The following is a 14,423-nucleotide window of genomic DNA, read 5'->3' as shown; positions in this document are numbered from 1 at the left end:
CAATTGAATCCACAAGAAGGCAACTGAAACAGTGTGACGTGGACAAAGTCGCAGTAAATTTTCCCTACGTAGGAGTGCAACAGCTTCTAAAAATGCGTTACCTCTTCACTAGCGATGTCACCAGTACTTTACAGCGCAGCAAATGATGATGAAGCACGGCAGAAAACTCCGATACGTCTCTCTACAAGTGAATGACCATCGCTTCCAAGTACACGACCTATAGAAGAGCAACAGGCGGTGCCGCAATCAGTACAGCAAGCTGCTTCCTCAAATGAGGTCCTCCCTACATATCAATAAGTGGTATCGCTACTGCAATTCCTAATGATGTCATTCGCGTGTTGCTGAAGAGCATGCACGCAACATCAACCAGAAGTGCACTGCAAGTACTGGACACCAAGTGCAGTGCTGACAGTCGCTGAGTAAACCATGGCTCATCAGCAATTATCTTACTGGGAGGAGGTCCGAAAAGGAGCAATTTTTGAGTGGAGTGCCCGGGGGCTCCGATCACGCATTGCCGATTTCCGGCGATTCGTGTACGCCAACAAGTCATCTGCGAGCCGAACTTATCGAACTCAATCAGGCTATTCGGCTATGACTAAATAATGTCGCCATCTATTGGGGAAAACAGCAAGGTTATGGTGTTTATTCAGCGTTACTTCTCCTACTATCTTCAGCCTGTACCGCCTCATGATCATGCCCAATACGAATGCTTAACACTAAAGAATAAAACACTTACCGTTGCTCTCATGGGTGACTGCCGATCAATGTCAGGTAGATTTGATTACAAAAGATTCGGAGACATCCTGTTAACAACTTCTGGTGCTTGGATTATCATCGTGGACTTGACCGCTCACCATACACTCTGGGGAAGTAGGAAAATTACCGCGAAAGGAACATACTTGTCATCTGTCGACTCCGGCAGTAAACTCTCGATTTTAAATGGCGGCAGTCCTACCTTTTACGCATCTCCATGTACAGCAGCTATCTTGCCCTTCATCTCACGAAGTCTTGTGGGGCGTACTGGGCGGTTTACGGACACCGAAAGGCAAAGGAGTGACCATATTCCCACATATGTCAAGATCAGAGGACTTTCCTCTTACAGGTCAAGTGATACAATGAAAAGGGTGTGCTGGCCCAAATTCTAGTCTGTTATGAAAGACCTCTGTCAGGGTAGTTTACTACATAGTTCGGAAGCTAGAATGAAGAGCACAATGAAAGACAATACGCGGACTCTAATGTGCTGTACGAAATTCACCAAATTTCTTATAGAATTAGAGCGACTTCGAACAATCCGGTGACGTGCGAACGAATATACCGACGCAAGAAGTGAATGGACGGTCTACGGACTTCTAGACGCCTACAAGAGAAGATCCAGCGCTGGTTAGATAAACTGGAGTCATAACGTTGGACTACTTTCTATGAATGGGTAGACCATCGTAAGCCCCTATTCCAATTATGAGGGATGGTGTGAGCGCTCGAAACACCACTGCTACAGCGTTCTCCATTCAAGGTTCATGCCCTCTTCCAATAGCGACCATATATTGATGTCGCAGAAGACATCTGTATCAACTTATCTGGGCAACTCACAGCTTCAAACAACTTATCTCATTCCATCAGCTTTGCGCCATCATTTGAACCCCCATGGATCGACAATTTCCATCCATGAACTGTAGACGGCGTTAGCTTCGTGCAGACGTACGTCTCCGCCAGGACCTGGCGGGATTTCTTACAGAGCTCTGTGTCATCTGGGTGAGCGGGCAAGGAGTGTCTTGCTTGAAATGTGTAATCAATCCTGTCTAAGTGGCACACTTGCCACAAGCTGAAAGATTAGTCGCGTAGTTGTACTTAGTCTAAAGCCTGGCAGATCCCCAGACGCGCTTCCAACGCCCGTTTGCATTGGCGAGCTGTGTGGGTAAAGTGATAAAGAGGATGATCCTGGGACGCCTGGATTCTTACTCGGAATACCACAATGTCTTCCCAAATGCCATGGCAGGCGTCCGACGTGGCCTCTCTCACTTGATAATGTGGTTTACTTGGTTACCTAGCCTCAGCAAAAAATTGGTGTAAACTTGTCTGTGCTTCCTTACTCTTGACATGAAAGAGGTGTACGACAACACTACACATGAGGGCATCGTCATCGCTCTCGAAGAGGTAGGCATCCATGATCGGATGTTTCGATGGAAGCATAACTACGTCTCTATGCCCTTTTTGTGAGAACCGTGGACGGCCGCACTCCTATATATTACACCTATTATGGCGTCCCCTAGGGCAGCGTGCTGAACCCTACGTTGTTTAATCTCATGCTGATTGGTCTGCTTGATCGCCTTCCAGATACACTGGCTATCAACCTACGTGGTCGACATAGGCGTTTGGGTGTCCGGAGTGAAACGCTTACTGCAGTGCAGAAGGCTTCAAATGTTTCCACGCAGACTACTCTGCCACCGCAATCAAGGCCTGGTGATTTCATCAGATAAATCTGCACTTTGGACATTCACACGCAAGCCCATGACATACTACAGTGTGTTAATCTATGTGCAGATGATACCACTTGTACGGTCTTACAAACTATTTGGTGTCATAATTGACATATATACGTCATGCAGTCCCCATGTATAAGCAGCGCTACAGGAAACCCGGACCGCAGAGCGCGCGGCCCAAGCTTAAGTGCAGGTATAATGCGCCGTCCAGTCATCACCATGAACGGGCGCGCACATCCTCTTTGGCCGCACTACGCGATCCCCCTCTAGTGACATAATTTGTCTTCTGTTCTGGTTGTTGTATTTGAAAGGGATAAAATAAGATTAAGCGAAAACAGAAGCTAGAAATGAAATTTACGGCGAATATATTGTCGCACAAATCACAGAAACCACAAGTTCTACCGGGGTCAAATGAAACGCGTACAGCGGTGCGCGTGGATAATTTGACACCGCCATCGTTAGATAGATTCGCCCATGTGGTTTGCAGCTTGTGCGCCACGTGCATTTTTTCGATCGGCAAACATGCAGCGCGGTATCGCTGGTAGCCGCGACAGCGGCCAACGTGGGCGTATCATAGAGTAACATAATGAACGACAAGAGTGGACACTCTCGCCGTTTCGCGGCCCAGCTATGGAGCCTCCCCGATTCCGCTAGGTGGCAGAGCACATCAAGAAAAATGCGGCTGTAGCTGCAGCGGTGGCTAGCAGCTTGACAGGTGGCACGACTACTGGGCATGGCACAACACGTGCGAAGCTTAGTCAAGCCGCGCCACCGGACTCTTTCTCTAAAATATACCTGAGGATCTTTGCTGGGTTTTTCTGCCAGTGTGTGCTTTGCCGCCGCTTTATGGTAGTGCCACAGCAAGTTCTTTTGCGCGTTGTTAACGACTTATTCCCTTCGCATTTCGTTATGTCACTGCTAGCCGCATGAACGAGTGACGGCAGCCTTGGAGCCATGAACAGCTGCTGCCCATTGCCACGCTGATTTTCATTTCGCATTCTTGTTTTTTTTATTTGCTGCAATGAGCGGTGATGCCAGCGATAACAGCGACGCAGCCGCGTCCGAGCTGCGCGGCACGTCCCATACAATGACGAAGCTAAAAAATGAAATGAAATGTTTCGTTAAGAAATGCGGCCGATGAACACATGCAGTTCAGTGCAGAGAGCTTTATGTTACGCGCAGCGACGGCTGAAGAAGTAAGGTACTCTACTTTTGCAAAAGAAATGTAGATATTTCCAATTTCTGAATATTTGTCGTATGGGAATAATGCGCTCTGTCTCAACCCCTGTAGGAAGTTATGTGCACTATGAGCGTAGTTAGCTGTTCTGCATTAGGCTGAAGAAACGTACTTTCATCTTTTATACGCGTATGGAGTCGTTACCGTAGAAATTCCTTGTTTCTTAGCATTTATAACAGTGCTTTCTTAACCGAAAAATGCGCATTAGATGAAGTAACGCAGCTTCTCCATCATAAAGCTCTGCAGGCTCCAGTATTGCTTATCTGAAGGAACGTAGCGCCTACATCTAATAGCTTTGACGCCTCCAGTATTGCTTACATTCTTTCTGTCATTCTACGTATTGCAAAAGTCTCCAGCATTTCCTCAAAACACACTCTACAGCCTAGGGACATCATGCATACTCAAGGGCAGAACTCCAAGTATCAGAAGACCATTGCAAGGTTTCGAACACAGGAGGTGAAGACCCCCAACACAAAGTGCATAATTGCAGCTGTTTAATGATGGACATACTGGCTCACACATTCGAGATGAGCGTGCAGGTTGCAGACATTTTATTTCGGCACGCAACCATTCACATAATCTTGCTACCCTAATTCACCCTCCTTCGCAGAAGTACAAGAAAAAACGTCATATTTTTTCCCTGCCGAAAGAATCCCATTTTGAGCAAATCAATTGCTGGCGTGTATGTGCAGCTTCTTTTTTCGATACCTGGATAGTTGCAACACGTCTTCTGTGTGTTTTCTTCCGCAAAGTTACTGCCATCACGCCATTAATTTCCGACTATTCTCCATTATACCGGTGTCATAGGACCACTTTCGATCACGATCGTCAGATCCGGATCGAAATTCTCTACTGCTATGGGCTCCATCGCGCAGCTTGCGCGAAAGAATTAATCGCAACCGACAAATTGAAATCGGATTCTGTTTGATCACGTTTAAAACTGCGCCGTGTGACACCTGTATTGCATTTCGCTGTTTCTTCCCGTTTTCATCTATCTGCCTCATACAATCTTGCTGCAATAAATTGTCTGCTATTTTCCTGTTCTTGACTGTCCAGTACGTTGATTTATGTTAATGGAACATGGGACAATTACTTACGATACACGTTTTGGCTTGAGTTACTAGACGTACAATATCATAAGCGATAAAGTTCTACTTCCTCAACAGCTGGCATGATTGTTGCGCTAAGTTACAGCTTGAAAAGCAAATATTAGTTTAAATGAAATTAATATGAAGTAAAACACATTTGTGTGCTCGTCGTCACAACACATAAACAGCGGCACAAGCGTCTGCATGAAATCACTCGATTTAAGCAACGTTATGTGTCACAAAAAAAAAATAAACGAAACGGAAATTAGGGCCCCCGAGATTCGGCGGCGTGTGCGACCATCTTGGAGGCTGGTGCACTTCGCCGCTTCCGCTAGGTGCGCTGAGAGCCAAAGTCGGCCGCAAGCGTCTATGTTAGTTAGCTAAATGGGATTTAATGGCGCAAAAAGCGGCTGAGGCTATGCTGCGCCAAACACGAGATGTTTTAAAAACCAGTTTATGAAGGAAAAGGCTTTGTTAATCTATATTTTACGTAAAAAGCCTGTGTCATCTAGAAATTTACGGACGTCACATAATGGTACTAGTGGATCATCACCTAAAATTAGAGCAGGGTGTAAAGGTATGTGTAGTTGATATAATTTGTGCAAAAATGTTCGTCTGTGGGTTTCAGTCTCCGTACATGTGAGTAATCTGTGCATAACTGTTAGTGGCTGTTCACATTTCTCGCATGTTGGTGTGTCTTCTTTTGTAAGTAAGTAATTGTGTGTGAGGTGTGTGTGCCCAATGCGAAGTCGGCATAAAACCACTTCGATGAACTGCTCCTGATGATAGCATGACTTCCACTCGCGAACTATGGGTTTCGTGAGATGTAGCTTGTTGTCGGCACAACGGTCCCATTCGCGGTGCCATTTTACCGTTAAGGATTTCTAATTGGACGGATGCTATCTTTATATGGGAGTGTTGTGTTTGTAATGCCTTTGTGCGCTTCCATCAATGTATATCTATCAGCTGCTTCGTTACCCTGTATACCAACATGGCTTGCGACCCAGCAGAAACGAAGTGACCTCCCGTACTCGTTAAAAGCCACCATGTTTAAAATGTCTCCAATCAGGAGTTCACTCAAATTTCAGATGTAGAGCCTTCAGTGTGCCTAAAGAATCTTTGTTTTTGACTGCATTTTTGTGTTTATCAGCGATAATCATTATCCCAACAACCCAGATAGCGTAAACTTCGGCCGTGAAAACAGAAGCGTGTTGCGGCAATCGAATAATTGTTCCCCAATTTTCCGTTACGGCCCCCACACCCACGTGATCTTTTGTTTTAGAGCCATGAGTGTAAGATTGCATGTTATTTTGACATTTATACTGAAGTGCACGGAATCCTTGTATAATGCGCTCGTGTGGGATGTCTCTTTTCTTTAGATGTGTTAACGTCCAATCACATAAGTGTGTGAAATCGTGCCGCGGGGCCAACCGTTGTGGTTTCTTGGCAACCTGGAGGACTTCGTGGGGAATGTCATAATCCCGACAGTATTGCTCATACTGCACGACAAGTGGCCTAATCACGTTCGGTTTATTTGTATAGTGTAGGCGTGAGTGGCATTGTGTGAGGATGTTGTAGCATATGTGTTGCGGTGATGACTGAATTCTGAGTACGTAAGAAAAAGTGAGTAATGCTCTGCGCTGCTGTAAGGAGGGTTCTTTACACTCGACGTATAAACATTGAATAGGGGAAGTTCTGTAGGCACCACTTGCCAGTCGCAATCCCAGGTTGTGTACTGGGTCAAGTCGTTGGGTGTAGGACTGTCTGGCTGAGCCGTAAACCACGGAGCCGTAGTCTAAAAGGCTGTGCACAAGAGACCGGCATATACGTAAAAGACAGGTTCGGTCGGAACCCCAGTGCTTATGAAATAAAACATTGAGGATATTCAATGCTTTATTTCCCTTAATCTTCGTGTTTTAATGTGGGCTAGGAAGTTTAGTTTGGTGTCAAAGGCTACTACTCCTAAAAACTTATGGTCTTGTTTCACCGGCAGTATGGCGTCAATAAATTTTAGAGCTGGATCGCTGTGTAGCCCTCGTTTCTGAGAGAAGAAAACAGCAACTGTTTTCTGCGTGGAGAAACGGCAACCATTTTTGTTGGCCCATTTTGTAAGTTTATTTATTGTGAGTTGAAGCTGCCTTTCACAGGTTGACAAATTTGAGGCACGGCAAGCCACTTGGAGATCGTCGACGTAAACATAGTGCAGAAGAGACGACGGTATGATTTTATTAACTGAGTTCATTTTTATTATAAAGAGTGTCGTGCTGAGAATACAGCCTTGTGGAACACCATTTTCCTGTATAAATGTATGAGATGGTGCTGAGCCCAGACGCACCTGAAATGTTCTATTAGACATAAAATCAGCTAGGCAGTTCAGCATTTTACCTCGGATGTCGAGGTCAGCCAGGTCTCTTAAAATTCCATATCTCCATGTGGTACCATAGGCTTTCTCTAAATCGAAGAAAACTGCAAGGCAGTGTTGCTTATGTAAAAATGCATAGTGAATTTCACGTTCTAGACGGACAAGATGGTCAGTGGTTGAACAACCCTTTTTTTATCCACACTGATGCTGATGAATAAGGTTTCTTGATTCTAAAATAAATGCAAGCCTTATATTGATGATGCTTTCGTATGATTTTTCCAAACAGCGTGAGAGGGCAATAGGTCTGTAGCTGCTTGCGGATGTGGGGGATATATAGGCTTTTAGAAATGGAACTACTATTGCCTTTTTCCACGCTTCCCGGATTATGCCAGATTCCCAGATTAAGCTAAAGAATTTAAGGAGAGCGTTTAAAGATGCTTGAGATAGATGAGGCAGCATGGCGTAGTGGATACGGTCGTGACCTGGCGCTGTTTTTTTTTTTCCTGCAGAAAGGACTCTGTTTATTTCTTGCTGTGTGAGGGAGGAATTGTTCGGTTCATTTGATGCGCCAGTAGTGGGCAGCTTCTGTTTTTCAGCAGACTGCTTGTATTGTAAAAATTCCTTTATATAATTACCTGAACTGGATACATCGCGGAAATGTTCTCCAAGTATATCTGCCGGTTCTTGTATTGTTGTTTGTGTGCCTCGACTTGTAAGTAACAGTGTTGTTTAACATGAGTGCTGTCCTGTAAATTTCCTCACCTGGTGCCACATTCGTTTCGATGTTACCGTACTATTAATTGAAGAGATGTATTTTTGCCATGATGATTTTTCACCATGTCTTCGGATGAATCGTTCTTTGGCTTTCGCTCGTTTGAAGTTTAACAGGTTGCTATAGGTAGGGTTCCTCCATAGGATTCCCCAGGCCTTATTTTGTTCTTTTTTAGCGTCGGTACACTCCTTCGTCCAGCAGGGGTTTAGCTTTTTGTGTACTATACCCGATGACAGGGGTATGGCCTTTTCTGCCGCACAGATTATAACCGCAGTGATTTTTTGTTAAACTCATCAATACTTAGCTCTGGTGAAAAGACATCTTCCATTATCGCGTTCTCCATAAAGACCTGCCAGTCCGCGAGCTGCAATTTCCATCGGCGTGGTCTAGTTGCTAGGGATTGTGGTGATGATAGGTGCTTGGTGAGTGAGGGTAAGTGGTCGCTACCATATGACGTGTCGAGAACTTGTCATTTAAAATCAGTAAAAAGAGAGTACGAACAAAAAGCTAAATCTAAACTTTAATGTGTGGGAAGTTGGTGATATGTAAGTTGGCGCACCTGAGTTTGATATTATTTGACGGAATAAAATGTTCAACGAGTTGCCCTCTTTGGTCAGTTTTGAAACTGCCCAAAGATTACAATGAACATTAAAATCTCCTACTAAGACAAATGGCTCCGGTAACTGATCTGTTAGATTTTCCAAGTCTTTAGTAGTAAAATGTGTTTGGGGTGGTATATATAGTGAGCAAATGGTGATGGTTTTGTAGGATAGAATGGTGACAGCTACGGCCTGGAACATTTGCGGTCCCTTCGGACAACGGTGAAGCCTATAAGGAATGAACTGTGTTTAGGGCCTTAGTTTGTTTCCTGTGGTCAAAATGCGACTGGCGAAAACTTATTTGTTATATCTTTAATGTCACCCAAATTTTGAATCAGTCCTCTACAATTCCAATGCATGATAAAAGCCATAGTGGCAGAAGTGAGAATGTTAATTTATATATGTGTACTAAGTAACTGTAGGTGACATTTATTAGTGGAAATGTACTATTGGATGAATGGTAACCGTTCAGGTTAACAGTCCCTTTGTTCACGTAGTTATTGTGGTCTTGTCTGTCTTAGTGCGCTCCAGGGAACGCTGATGTTTTGGCGTCGATGACGCCGGAGTTTTTTTGTCTACCTCCATAGTCTTCTCCGAGGCGCTTGATGATCGAGAACCAGGCGCTGAGACACGCGTTTCAGGCCTGGGTGTTCGATTTAGCCTGGGGCCCTGTGGAACCGGGGTCTGCAGGGCGGTCTGTGATAATGATGATGGAGCATCACTGGCTGCTGCCACCAAGGGGACAGATGGAGTTACTACTGGGCCACTGTCTGCGGTCCCTGTAGACTCCTGAGACCACTGCGGTGCTGTCCCCTGTCGCACCGCACTGGCGTAGGTTGTTTGAGGTAAGTGTGCTAGTTTCTGTCTTGCTTCATAGAAGGAAATCTCTTTCACCCTAAGTGCAATTATCTCTTTTTCTTTCTTCCAGCAAGGACAAGATCGTGAATATGCTGGATGATCTCATTTGCAGTTTGTACAGTGCGGAGCAGCATTGCAGTTCTCCGACTGATGGTCATTGGCGCTACACTTTGCACATTTTGATTTACCTTTGCATGATTGCGATGCATTTCCGAACCTCTGGCACTTAAAACACCACCTCGGGTTTGGGATATATGGTCTTACGTTGATCTTCAGATAGCCTGCTTCAAGTGTAGTAGGTACAACACTGGTACCAAAGCTAGGTATAACGTGTTTGGTCGGGATTTGTTCGTTATTTCTTCGGAGAGTTAATCTTTGAACCTTGATTACATTCTGTTCTTGGAAACCTTCCAGCAGTTCTTCATCGCTCAGATTCAAGAAATTTTCGTCTGATATTACGCGCCTGCTTGTGTTAAGCGAACGGTGTGCTGAGATTGTGACTTTGATGTCACCGACACTGGCGAGATTAGCGAGCTTTTCTACTTGGTCTTTGGTGTTGAGTTCAAGAAGGAGGTCCCCACTTGACATCTTTGAAACCTTGTATTGCTTTGCAATTTTTTCTGCAAGGCATTTTGCTGCTAGGAAGGGGGATATTTTTCTCATTGGCAGAAGTCCTTCTCTGTGGATCCCATGGTAGCGTGGGAATGTTTCTACGGTGGTTTTTAAAATGAAAAGAAAAATGGCTTCGGTGCGCCCTCTTTTGTGAGGAAGATCTGGAAGGGGGGGAATGCATTTGCCATGTCATGCTTAGAATATTCAGCGGCGATGGTAGCCACACACCACCGAGCCCAGCAAGGGGACGCTACGAGGCTAGGGACATACCTGTATACGTCAGCTACACAACGCCGCTATAACCTAATATATGTACCCAAGGTTGGGTAGATGCACATGGTTAACCCTTGCTGCCTGGAAAATGAGAAGTAAAATGAAGTGAGTAGAAGACAGGAAAGATTCAAAGTGGGAGAAAAAGACAAAGAATGGAGAAGGGGACAGGAAGAGGCAAGGACGTACCCCCGGGTGGGGCTTACCCCCGAGGCCAAAGGGATGTGTTGCCTCCACCGAGAGGCCATAAAGGTCCTGACACTCAGCATTGGCTCAATCCCCAGGATCCCCTTTTCCTCGGACACGGCTAAGCCACGCACAGTTAGATGCGCGATGGTCCAAACCTCATGTGCTCGGGTATGTGGTGTCGCAACACACCAAACGCCTGCTTCCGCAGACGCTCCTTCGGGGGCAGGCGCCTATGGGAGTGTCCACTTTTTACGTTTACTATGTTCTTGTATTGGCGTACCGAGTACGTTTGGCCGTTCGACATTTCTTGACTCCCAAACCTGCAGCGCTTTGCTTTTACCACAGTACCGCGGCGTAATCGGTGTCTGCGCACGATACAAAGAATGAGTAAATGTCACCTGGTTATGGTTTTTATCCGACGACAATCGTTTCTGATTCGCCTGATTATAGTGTTCAGCAGAGCTTTATGTCCCCCCTAATAGGAAGCTTTAGCTCGCGCCCAACTCCGACACGGCCTTTTCAAATACATGTAAAACTCAAAAACGCTTTCCTGAAATAACTCCTGGACTTACTTTAATTAGGTACGTTGCATGCGAAAGAGAAAGTAAAGTTTTAGTGATTGTGGGAAGCGTTATTTCTATTTTGAGTCTGAATTTTGTGAAAAGAACTGTCAAAAATTTTAAGGTTCCTTAAAAATTATACGTACTAACTTTATAAATTAATCGCTCTGCATGAAAAGCATACATCGGTTCCCTGAATGGCATCCATTAGATGAATAAAAGAGGACAAATTTGATATGTAAAGTTATATCTTAGGCGAGTTTATTACGTTGTGTACAAGGGTTCTGCAAAACCTGTATTTCCATATTAAATTTTTGATATTCACGTGTAACATGTCACTTTTGTCCGCTTTAGATGTACTATTATACACAATTAATGTAATTATGACATTTATTTTATTAAGGAATTACAGAGTTGTAAACTTGTTTAGTTTGGTTTTCTGAAAATGTTCAATTTTTTCCACTCCTTGACAAAAAATTGCCGACCTAAATGAAAAATTCGAAACCAACAGTCACTAGATTAGAGGTTTTTAATTTAAATGCTACGAAACTCGTCAAATTTAATGCAGTGGTGGCCGAGAAAAAGGAATTCTCCTTTTACATGTATTTACATAGGAGCACCTGAGCTAAAGCTCCCTCTTAATACAATACCGAGATCTACCAAGAACAGCGTCACTTGGTATATTGTGCCGCTTTACCGGCAGGAAGTTCATCAGTGTGAAATTGCCAGATTACGAATCGTTCCTTGCCTACTGGTAATATAATTTACAAGGCGTTCCGTGATGAAGGACGGCTCTGGAATCTCCCCTGTGGAAACAGGCAGCGGGTGACGGACAGCGAGAAGAGGCTATGTTTCATACAAGCAGGTGACGCTCTGTTCGTTACATCACGAGATATCAAAAACAGCTTGAACTTCTCCACCAGCACATCAACAATTCGACGTCGACTGCATGAGGCTGGCCTGCAAATCCGGGTGCCACCACGAAAGCCTGCGCTTTCAGAAGCGAATTGCAAGCACGCAAGACTAGCGTTTGCCCAAGACCACGCAAGATAGACTGCGGGAGACTGGCGCTGTGCGGTATTCACCGACAAATTGACGTTTTCCATCCGCTGAGACTAGCGCTAGCGAATTTAGAGAAGTGACAACACCAGGATTGCCGTACTATGTAATCATCTTGGCTGTCTCGTTTTTTGAATGATCGCTATAATTGAATGCCATTAGCTTTTGCTAGTGCGATTCGAAAACTAGCCCGCTCTTTGATACATTCAATATGATTTGGTATGTTTGATAGGGCAATGTTATCAAGGTTGCCAATTTCGCCGTATCTGGTGGGGACAAAGTCATCTAGTTCCGGTTTATATTCCTTCTTCAGATTTGAACCCAGTAACCTACAGCGTGTGGCAAGAAGCGGCCGCTGCTCCGTCAGCGTGTGGGCTGCGTTTGCCAAGGAGTGCCTGCACCTTGGTTCGCTTTCAGCGCAAGTTCGAAGCAGCCTCACATAACGATGTAATCGACAGTGTCGTTGTGCCCTACGCGCTCGATGGCGCATTCGCTTACGGCATCTACTTCTTCCTTTCGCACCGCAGCCCCATCCACATGGCTAAATAAATAGCATGCGTGCTAGAAAAGCTAGAAGTGATGCTGTTTCAGTGGCCTCCACAAAGCGCGGACATGAACATATGCGATAATGTGGGGCTGTAACGAAGAAGGCACGCTCACGGCGGCCAGTTGAGCGCGGCTTCCAAGACGCACTGAGGGTCGCCATGCAAGAGGAGTATGAGCATCTACGAGCAACGGACTTTGCAACCGGTCTTGTAAACAATCTTTCTCGCACAATGGAAGCCGTTGTGGCCACTCAAGGGGACTTTACTAAGTACTAAACTTCAAATAGCAGTAAAGATTTTTTGCAGAAATCATCGTGCCTTCACCACGGCAAGGTCTCACCGAAATTTATTGAGAAGTCGGATGTTTATCTTTTGCAGATTCCTGCTGCCGCTTGCAATAAAGTATTCTTTTTTCATTCGTCCTTTCCTCTTTTGTTTTCGTAATTATGATAATTTGGACCCTTATATTGACTTTGGTGCACCTTTGTGTTTAGCTATATTTATAATGCTCATGGCTTCGTCATCGCTTCATCTTTACGTGTCAGTCCGATTTATGCATTATTACATAGCGCCCAGAGGTCGATAACGCTTCGATGCTGGGGTAAAAGCGAAGCGCTGCAGGTTTTAGGGTCACGCCATGTGAAACGGCCAAATTCACTCGGCACGCCCATGCTGGCCGCCGTCGAGGCTACCAGCCATACCGCGATACGCAGGTTTGCCGATCGAAAGAATTAGCGTTGCAAACCAGCGGAACGCCGCATGAGCCAATCTATGTATAACGAAGACGGTGCAAACTGCACCACGCGCACCGCTGTTGGCGTTTCCTTTGACGCCGGTCGAACAGACGGTTTCAGTGATCTACGCCGCAATACTCCCCGTAAACTGCAACGTTTTAGACTTCTGTTTCGTTTATCCTTATTTTCTGCCTTTCAAATATAAGAACGAGAACAGAAGCGACATGATCTCACTAGAAGGGGACTTCAGAGTGCGGCTTAACCAGATGTGCGCGCCTGCCAATGATAATTACGACTGGACGGCACGCGCTATGCCTTTAACTACGCTTGGGCCACGTGCTCCACTGTTCCAGCTTCATTTCACGCATAGAGTAAAAGAAGCGGCTGAGAGGCATTTCTCACCTTCCGAAGTTCTGCGTTGGCACGACCTGGGGATCGTCCACAAGCGCTATGCTGCAACTATATTGAGTGCTTCTCGGCTTTTCGCTGTACAGCTTGCCAGCTTTAAGCAACGCAAGTAAAACGAGCCTCCGTGCTATACAAGGTGTTCAGGGGCACTATAATGTAAAGCTTTTCCAAATTTTCTATTCCAATTCTGCAATCAGCACTACTAGATTGGTCAAAAACGTTTTTGAACCATCCCAACTTCGACTGCCTATCACGTGACGTCTCGAAGACTGCGATAGCTCCCCATCTAATAAAATGCGTATACACTGGTTATGTATCATGGGATCAAACAAAATAAAAATTATTTCTAAGTCGACGCCTTTTCGCTATTAGCCCGCGGCTATAGGGCTAAAGTTTTCGGGCAGCACCAACTTCACCTGCTTGTCACGCGACGACACAAAATGGCGAAATCTCGCCGCCTCATGTGACGAGCATGTGTTAAAGATGCATTAATACGCCGAACAAAACTGAATTGTTTTTCCCTGAATAGCCGCTCCGAAAGGAATAAAAGATGGCTGTCACCGATCGCTCAGGGACTGGCTCCTCGCACCTGCGGAGACCATGGGTATATTTGCGTGCAATAAACGTTTCTGCGTGGCCGTGTAACGTTTTCA

Source organism: Dermacentor variabilis, chromosome 2 (genome assembly GCF_050947875.1).
Source record: "Dermacentor variabilis isolate Ectoservices chromosome 2, ASM5094787v1, whole genome shotgun sequence".
NCBI lineage: Eukaryota > Metazoa > Arthropoda > Arachnida > Ixodida > Ixodidae > Dermacentor > Dermacentor variabilis.
Note: the sequence above shows the minus strand (reverse complement) of the source record.